Source organism: Lactuca virosa, chromosome 6 (genome assembly GCF_052849685.1).
Source record: "Lactuca virosa cultivar CGN04683 chromosome 6, Lactuca_virosa_CGN04683_v6, whole genome shotgun sequence".
Taxonomy (NCBI): domain Eukaryota; kingdom Viridiplantae; phylum Streptophyta; class Magnoliopsida; order Asterales; family Asteraceae; genus Lactuca; species Lactuca virosa.
This window is the reverse complement of record NC_136431.1, coordinates 89162420-89172349: the sequence shown is the minus strand read 5'-3', so window position 1 is coordinate 89172349 and position 9930 is coordinate 89162420.

Below are 9930 nucleotides of genomic sequence, written 5' to 3'. Positions count from 1 at the left end.
ATCTTTATTGTTTATTGTATTTTATTTTGTATTATGAGACTTTTAATATGTTATTTAATTTGAAAATTAGTAAATCTATTAAAAATATATAATTTTAAAAACATTTAAAATTATGACACGCAAAAATGCGTGTCGTCTTTCTTTATGACAGGGGCTTCCTTGATACGCATTGCGTGTCATAAACACGTGCGTCGTAAGGTTACGACACACAAATGCGTGTCGTCTTCCTTTATGACAAGGCCTTCCTTGATACGCATTGCATGCCATAACTGCGCGTCGTAAATGCGTGTCATAAATGCGCGTCGTAAATGCACGTCGTAAATAGACGACACACAAAAGCGTGTCGTCTCTCGTTATGACAGGGCCTTCCTTGACACGCATTTGCGCGTCGTCTAAGCGTTTTATGACACGCATTGCACGTCGTAAAAGGCTGTTTTTCTAGTAGTGTCTAGTCCTCGGTGGGAGTGATGACTTAAGGTGCGAGGGTATAGTGATGCCAGTTTTCAGACAGACCGAGATAATTATCGATGTCAGTCAGGCTGGGTCTTTACCCTAAATGGAGGAGCAGTGACTTGGAAAAGTTCCAAGCAGGAGACCGTAGCTGATTCAATGTGTGAATCAGAGTACATAGCGGCGAGCGAAGCGTCAAAGGAGGCGATATGGTTGAAGAACTTCATTGGAGACCTTGGAGTTGTACCAGCCATAAAGGAGCCTATGGAGATTTTCCGTGATAATGATGGAGCGGTTGCCTTGACCAAGGAACTGAGGGATCATGGCAGATCTCGACATATCGACAAAAAATATCACTTTATTAGACATCGGGTAGAAGAGGGACTCCTCGTAGTGAAGAGGGTATCGTCATAAGATAACCCAACAGATCCCCTTACGAAGGGACTGAGTAGGGTTAAGCACTTGCAGCACGCTAGGAGCATTGGGCTGAAGGACGATATTAGTTTAGATTAGATAGCTTCGAAACGTGTAATAGATAAATTGTAATTAACATTTGATGATTAAATAAAGGTGTATTATTTATAAGTAACGTTATTGTCTTATGTTAATCATTTACCTATTGTTTCACTTTGCATGTTTTGACTTCCTGAATAATAAGATTATTCGAATAGTCCACAGTCGCTCATACTTTGGAAGTAGGTATGAAAGAATACTGTCATGAATTGGCTTGTAGATTGTCTGGAGTGCATTAGACATAGCAAAAGTTTTCTACAACGTTCATGAGTGCTTATGAACTAAGATTTGAGCATTGGATAAAACCCACGCTTGCTGGTATCACTTCATGGAATTTATCACGAGTGATCGCACGACGATAATATCATATAGTCTTTTAACCTAGATATATGGTTTATTGTTTGCAAGTTGGTTGTGCATTGATAATGCGTAAACGCATCAGTAACTTGATGCTATAAAACGCATTGTTGTGTACAATTTTATGAGTGAATAGTAAATGCATATAAGTCGAAGTTTATCTGTTCCTTTTATCCTAAGAGGGTAAAAGCGATATCTGGGCCCCTCGATGATTTTGTTTGACTTATGTGTCGGGCCCGTTCAGGACTGAATTGATGTGTTCAATTAAGTTCTATGTCAGACGAATCAGAGATCAAGAAAAAAACTGCTGGACAATAAGTATGACTATGTTCCATGTATTTGTCCGCACAATATCTAGAATGGAGGATTATACAATCCCTTATCTAAAGGACATGTTACTGATAAGATTAGAGTTCGACATCGTCTTTGAGAGCTATGATTGCTAATCGGATCCTAAAGCCGTACTTGCATTTATAGTTACTGGACTTATCCAAGTGGGAGACTGTTGGATTAGTGTCTAAGTCCATAACTATATTTGGTATGTACTTGACCCGACCCGACATGGTCCATTTGAGTGCACTTCACCCGAACAATTTATATGGATAATCTTTTGAGAATAGTATAAGTTATGATTTATTAATACATTATAAGTTCTAATATATTAATATGAAATCATATTATTTAATTAGTATTGATCTAAAATTAATTTGGTGATCAAAAGTGTGACTAATTAAATATGGACTCTTGTATTTATATAGTGTGGGCTAATGCTTATTTATATAGTGTAGGCTACTATCCAAATTGACCAGACTCACTGTGTTCCCTCGTGTGACTCGTCGAGTCCCATCGATTCTCGACAATCTCATGAAGATCCGAGCTTTCGCCTGATTCTGCTAATCGGGACAACCCTAATCTACTCGCCGAGTCGGCTCATCAACTCGGCGAGTCCATTCAGACTCAACTTGCATTCAGACGACATTAAGGCAGGACACATAAAGTCCAGATCCATACTCCAGATCCATACTCTCAGGGCTCATTTATCACATAAAGTCATAGAATTTACGTCCATGCATGGAATTTTGGGCATGAAATGCCAAGAACACGATGTAAAAGGGGTTTTTCACTCATGAATTCCATCAAGGTTGAATAAAGCAGGAACCTTTTGATGCTAGGGACCTCCTAAGGTCCAGATATGGAGTCCAAGCCTCCCCAGGAACCCCAAATCCTCAAAGTCCCAAAATATAAAGAAAAAAGCCCTAATATTCAAAAAGAGAGATCTACTTAAACAAAAGAGAAAGGTTCGAACTTGATACCTCTAACAGAATCTCTTGGATGTATAAGGAACAAATCTAACAGCCTCTTCACAATCCTTGCTTGGAATCCTCCTTTCTTCTACCAAAATGCACCCACAAATCTCAAGTAAGGCTAAAAACTCTCTCAAAAGCTCAAGGGGGGCGATTAGGGTTTCTTCTCAGTGAGGTGTGGCTGCAAATGAAGCTATAAGTGCCTTTAAATAGGCCCCAAACCCGGGGATCTAGGTTTTCCAGTTCTACTCGGCGAGTTATAGCACCAACTCGTCGAGTAGATCAATAAACTCACGTGACCGCAGCCGCTTCTACTCGGCGAGTTATAGCACTAACTCGTCGAGTAGATCAATGAACCTCAAAAATAAATAATTAAAAATAATATACTTGGGAATCCGGATGTTACAATTCTCCCCCACTAGAATCAGACTTCGCCCTCGAAGTCATGCTCCACAAATAACTCTGGATGCTGCTCCCGCATCTCTGACTCCGGCTCCCAAGTCAAATCGGACCCTCTCCGATGCTACCACTAGACCTGCACCAGGGGAACTTCCTTTTTCCTCAGAACCTTCACCTTTTGATCCAAGATCGCGATCAACCTCTTAATATAATTCAGGCTCGCATCTACCTGAATTTCCTCCAGTGGTACCACTGCCGTCTCGTCGGCTACACACTTCCTCAACTGGGACACGTAGAAGGTGTTATGGACCTGACTAAACTCCACAGGTAGTTCCAAACGGTACGCGACCCTACCCACTCTGGCGGTGACACTGAAAGGATCGATGTATTGGGGCCCAATCTTGGTCTGTTTCTTGAATCGGATCACCCCTTTCCAAGGGGATACCTTCAGAAGGACAAAATCTCCAACCTGAAAATCAAGCTCGGATCGTCGCCTGTCTGCGTAACTCCTGTGGCTACTCTGGGCCGTCAGTAACCTCTGTCTGACCTGTTGAATCTGCTCGATCGTCTTGAGCACTATCTCAATGCTACCCATCAATACTAATTATATAATATGATTTCATATTAATATATTAGAACTTATAATGTATTAATAAATCATAACTTATACTATTCTCAAAAGATTATCCATATAAATTGTTCGGGTGAAGTGCACTCAAATGGACCATGCCGGGTCGGGTCAAGTACATCTCAAATATAGTTATGGACTTAGACACCTTATCTAACAGTCTCCCGCTTGGATAAGTCTAATAACTATAGTTGCAATTATGACTTTAGGAACCGACCGGCAATCGTAGCTCTTAAAACTCTGATGAACTATGAAGCGCCATTTTAGATAAGGGATCATATAATCCTCTGTTCTAGATATCAGCCGGACAAATACATGGAACAATGTCTTACTTATTGTCCAACAGTTTGTTTCCCGATTTATGATTTGTTTGACATAGAACTTATAGGATATTACCATCTCAAGATCACTAGAGATAAATTCCATGAAGTGATACAAGTGAGCGTGGGTTGAATCCAATACTCAGAACTTATTAGCACTCATGAGTGTTGTAGCAATTCTTGCTATGTCCAATAGCTTAGATATCTACAAGCCAACTCATGACAGTCTTGATTCATATCTACTTTCAACATATGACCGACTGTGGAGAGTTTGAATAATATGATATACCATAACATATTTATTCTGGAAGTCAAAACATGGAAAATGAAATCATAGTAAATGATTGACAAATGATAGCAACACTTTACTCATAAATAAACAACAACTTTTATTCATCATCAAATGTCAATTCCACTTTACAAATTTCAAAAACTATCTAATTTCCAAAACTAATATCATCCTTTAGCCCTATGCGCCTTGCATGGTGAAGATGCTTAACCCTACTCAGTCCCTTCATGAGGGGATCTGTTGGGTTCTCATCCAATTATACCCTCTTTGCCATGATGAGTCCTTCTTTTATTCGATGTCTGATGAAGTGATATTTTCTGTCAATGTGTCTGGATCTGCCATGATCTCTCGGTTCCTTGGTTAAGGCAACCTCACTATTTCTGTCATAGAAAATCTCCATAGGCTCCTTTATAGCTGGTACAACTTCAAGGTCTTCAATGAAGTTCTTTAGCCATACAGCCTCCTTTGCTGACTCGCTTACCGCTATATACTCTGATTCGCAAGTTGAATCAGCCACTGTCTCCTGCTTGGAACTTTTCCAAGAAATTGCTCCTCCGTTTAAGGTAAAGAACCAGCCTGACTGAGAGCGGAAATTATCCCTATCAGTCTGAAAGCTAGCATCACTATACCCTACTACTCTCAAGTCATCACTCCCACCGAGGGTAAGGACCCAGTCCTTAGTCCTCCGCAGGTACTTAAGAATGTTCTTTACCACAGTCCAGTGATCCTTGTCAGGATTCCCCTGATATCTGCTTACCATGCTCAATGAAAAGGCCACATCAGGACGAGTACAAGTCATAGCATACCTGATCGAGCCTACAGCAGAAGCATGCGGTACTCGACTCATCTCAACTATCTCAGCCTCTGTACTCGGGCTTTGAGTCTTAATCAGTCTGGCGTTACTCTGGATTGGTAACTCACCTTTCTTGGAGTTCTGTATGTTGAACCTTTTCAACACTTTATCCACATAGGTGCTTTGACTAAGTCCAATTAGTCTTTTACTCCTGTCTCTCAAAATCCTTATCCCTAGGATATAGGCAGCTTCTCCAAGGTCCTTCATAGCGAAACACTTCCTAAGCCAGGACTTCACTTCCGGCAGAGTTGGGATGTCATTTCCTATGAGTAGTATGTCATCCACATATAATACCAAAAAGCTAACTATACTCCCACTAGCCTTGACATATACACAAGACTCATCTTCGCTCCTCGAAAAGCCAAACTCTTTGACTTTCTCATCGAAACAAAGATTCCATCTGCGAGGTGCTTGTTTCAATCCATAGATGTATTTTTCAAGCTTACACACTCTATTAGGGTACTCTACGCTCACAAACCCCTCTGGCTGACTCATGTAAACATCCTCAGCCAACTTTCCATTAAGGAAAGCGGTTTTGACATCCATTTGCCATATTTCATAGTCATGAAATGCAGCAATGGCTAGCATAACCCTAATAAACTTAATCTTTGCTACTGGTGAAAATGTCTCATCATAATCAACTCCTGGAGTTTGAGAAAAGCCCTTTGCAACCAGTCGTGCCTTATAAGTGTGTACATTACCATCCATGTCGGTCTTCTTCTTGAAGATCCATTTGCACCCGACTGTCTTACGACCTGGTACATTGTCAACCAAGTTCCAAACTGGATTGTCATACATGGATTGTATCTCGCTGTCCATAACCTCTTTCCATTTAGCAGCCTCAGGACCTGCCATGGCTTCCGTGTAGCTATTAGGTTCATTTAGACTTACCAGTGTGCTATCACTGATAAGTCTATCACCTTCCGCAGTAATATGGAAACCATAGTAATGCTCATGTGCATTCCAAACTCTCGTGGAACGCCTCAGAGGTACAGACTCATCTGTCGGATCAACATGAGTTTCCTCCTCAGGTTGATTGCTAGGGTTTAAGGTTCCTTCACCACTTGACTATTGAATTTCTTCAAGGTCAATTTGCCTCCCACTGTTTCCTTGGCTTATGAACTCTCTCTCGCGAAAGACTCCTCTCCTTGCTATAAAGACCACATTATCAATGGGTCTGTAGAGGAGGTAACCAAAGGATCTCTGTGGGTAGCCGATGAAAATACACCTCTCATTTCGAGGTTCGAGCTTATCGTGAGCCTTACGCCTCACAAAAGCCTCGCAACCCCAGATCTTGATGTGGTGTAGATTGGGAACTTTTCTACTCCACATCTCATGAAGTGTTTTGGCAACCTTTTTTATAGGGACTAGATTAAGGATATGGGCGGTAGTCTCTAAGGCATACCCCAAAAATGAGATTGGTAGCGAAGTTTGACTCATCATGGAACGAACCATATCCGATAAGGTTCGATTGCGCCTCTCAGCCACACCATTCAACTGCGGTGTCCTGGGAGGTGTCAATTGTGAGATAGTCCCACATTCCTTAAGATAGTCAAGGAACTTTGTACTAAGATACTCACCACCTCGATCGGATCGAAGCATCTTAATGTTCCTACCCAACTGATTCTCCGCTTCCTATTTTAAACTCCTTGAACTTTTCAAAGGTTTCTGACTTATGCTTGATTAAGTAGACATATCTATATCTACTAAAATCATCAGTAAAAGTCACATAGAAGCAGTTAGCATCCCTTGTGGCGGTTCTGAAGGGTCCACACACATCTGTGTGTACAAGATCCAACAAACCTTCACCCCTAGCACAAGTACCAGTGAAGGGTGACTTTTTCATTTTCCCAAGCAAACAAGATTCACAACTATCATCCGAATTTAGGTCAAATGACTCCAAGACTCCATCCTTTTGGAGTTGGCCTATATGTTTCTTGCTTACATGTCCAAGACGACAATGCCATAATGATGCTTTATCCAAGCTAGTGGAAGAATCGATACACAACACATTATTTCCTAGGTTATCTACAACCGACACAGTTCATACACACCATCACAAGGTAATGCTTTAAAATAATGAACATTATTAAAGAAAGCATTAATACCACCACATTCATTATCAAACGAAAAGGTAAAACCTTGTTTGTACAAACCATGAAAGGAAATAATATTTCTCGCCATTTCAGACGAGTAACAACATTTATTCAAATCTAATGTTAACCCACTACTTAGAAACAAAGAATAAACTCCAATCTTGGTGACAAGTGTAACTTTCCGATTCCCCATGATCAAGTTTATCTTCCCATGCTCTACATTCTCACTTCTTCTTAGTCCCTGCAAATCAAAACATATGTGATTACCACAACCTGTATCAAGGACCCAAGAATTAGAATAGGGTGAGTTATTAGACAATATAGTGTAAATACCTGCATGGTTGGGTTTCTCTTCCAGTGTACCTTTTCATGGCAATAGAAGCATTCAGCCTCATTAGGGTTGGCAAAAGGAGTGGCAGAACCTTTCTTGGTTCCACTTGAAGAGGAGCCAATAAGGGACTTTCCCTTGGTACCCTTCAAAGGGCTCTTCCTCTTCTTCCCTTTACCTCTCCTGATAGCCAGAACAGGGGCATTTGTAGGAGTAGAAGTAGTAACAATCGATTTACCTTTAAGACCACTTTCGACGGTCTTCAGAAGTCCTTGAAGTTTGCTGAGTGTAACTTCATCCTTGTTCATGTGGCATGTTATTCAGAATTGATCATAACACGAAGGTAAGGAGTGCAAAACGATATCAATTGCCAACTCCTCTGGGAAGTTCACATTCAGTTTCAGCAAACGGTCCATATACCTTTGCATTTTCTGCATGTGGCACGTGATGGGTTCACCATCCTTCATCCGGGTTGTTATCATGGAGGAGATGATTTCATACCGCTCTTGACGAGTACTCTGATGGTAGCGGTCCATCAAGTCCTGGTGCATCTCAAAATGGTAATAGTCCTCATAGGAATTTTGGAGCTCAGCTGTCATTGTGGCCAACTTGATACATGCCAATTTGGTGGCATCTCTCTCATGTGCCTGGTATTCAGCGATCTCCTCGGGAGTAGCAGACGACTCATTAAGTTCCTTAAGCTCCTTGTCGAGGACATATTCTTTGTCCTCATACCGAGTGACCATCCTGATGTTCCTGATCCAATCCATAAAGTTGGATCCATCGAAGATGACTCTCCCACAAGGGTTCATGAGAGAGAATGAGCCGGTAGGGTTTGAGCCAGAAGCAGCATTGTTGGAAGACATCCGAAAAAGAAGAAAAACAAGTTTAGATTAGATATAAAGATAGTCCTTAATAAGACACCCAAATGTAATATTAAGGCTAGGACCTAACACAATATTTTATAACTTAGAAGAAGGATGCCGTAATCCAAGCTATAAAATATTTGAAGGTAAGTGAATGACGATTCACCAATTTCCACCATGAAAAATGAAATAAGTTATTAGGTTTTAATTGGTTTTGAAACTCCTAGATTCTTTGAGATTCATTGAACTTTTCAATGCATGTTTCAATCTCGAGTGTGCCCTTCAAGTTTTGTGACTGGGATGCCGAGGATCATAAAACAAGGTGTGAAGTACCCATGCAAATTACTTGGTACTCTTAATGTTTATCACTCAATCGATGTGCTGGTTAACCACACACGCTCCACCGACCTATGATAAACCTTAAGCCACCCTTTTCCTACCTTGTTAAGCCCATGTTAGTGTGCCGGTTAACCACACACGCTCCACTAACGACTTAAGCAAAGTGCAAAGTGTAATTTCATGGGTTAGCACCTTATTCACATTTTCCTAAAGTAACTAAGATTGGGAATTTATAAAAACATTTAGTTACTTTACATTCATCATACTTTTAATGAGGTTTAAAGTCGTTGTCCTACCCATTCGACTAACGACCCTCGACCACTCAAGGAAGCGGTGGGTGAGAGTGGACACGCATTAAGCTGCCATTTTATAGGCAACAACCTTATACCCCCTTATAGACCGACTTCGTGAATGAGGCCTACTAACGGTAAAACGACTTGTTCTTATACACCCATATATATATATATATATATATATATATATATATATATATATATATATATATATATATATATTATAACTTATAATAGTATAAAGTATAAGGATTGAATTTTAACTTTTAAAATTCTAGGGGTTGGAACTAAAGTTTACTAAAATGTGTGAGACTTTACATGTTCCAAAACTTGATGGCAAGTTTTGTAACTTTCAAAACTTTTCATCTTTCATAACTTCTGAGTTAATGGTTTATTAAAATGAGAGACTTTTCATTTTATATAACCTATGTGTTTATTAATGGACTTTAAAAGGATGAATTTTGGTAATCCATAACTTGAGGACAAATTATGGATTCCATTAAAACACATAATGATCAAGAATTAAACTAACAAGCAAGTTGCAAATAATTCCTATGATCTTCTAAACTCATAAGTGTATGAATATTCATATCAACAATTTCATGAATCATAAAAAACACATATAAGACTTGAAATGTTGATAATAGCCATTGAAAATGGATTAGCATAACCATTACACCATCTAAAACAAGTTTTATAAGACCAAAACAGTTTAGGGTAATGTTTCTAGTCCATTTCCAGCTGCAAAACTCGAAAAACTGTACTCTGGGCATTCTACTCGTCGAGTGCATGAACCTACTCGACGAGTAGGATGATTTTACACATGGACTCGTAAAGTCCCCCCATGGACTCGGCGAGTTCCTTCAGCAGAATGCAAAATTTTCGATTTTTTTCA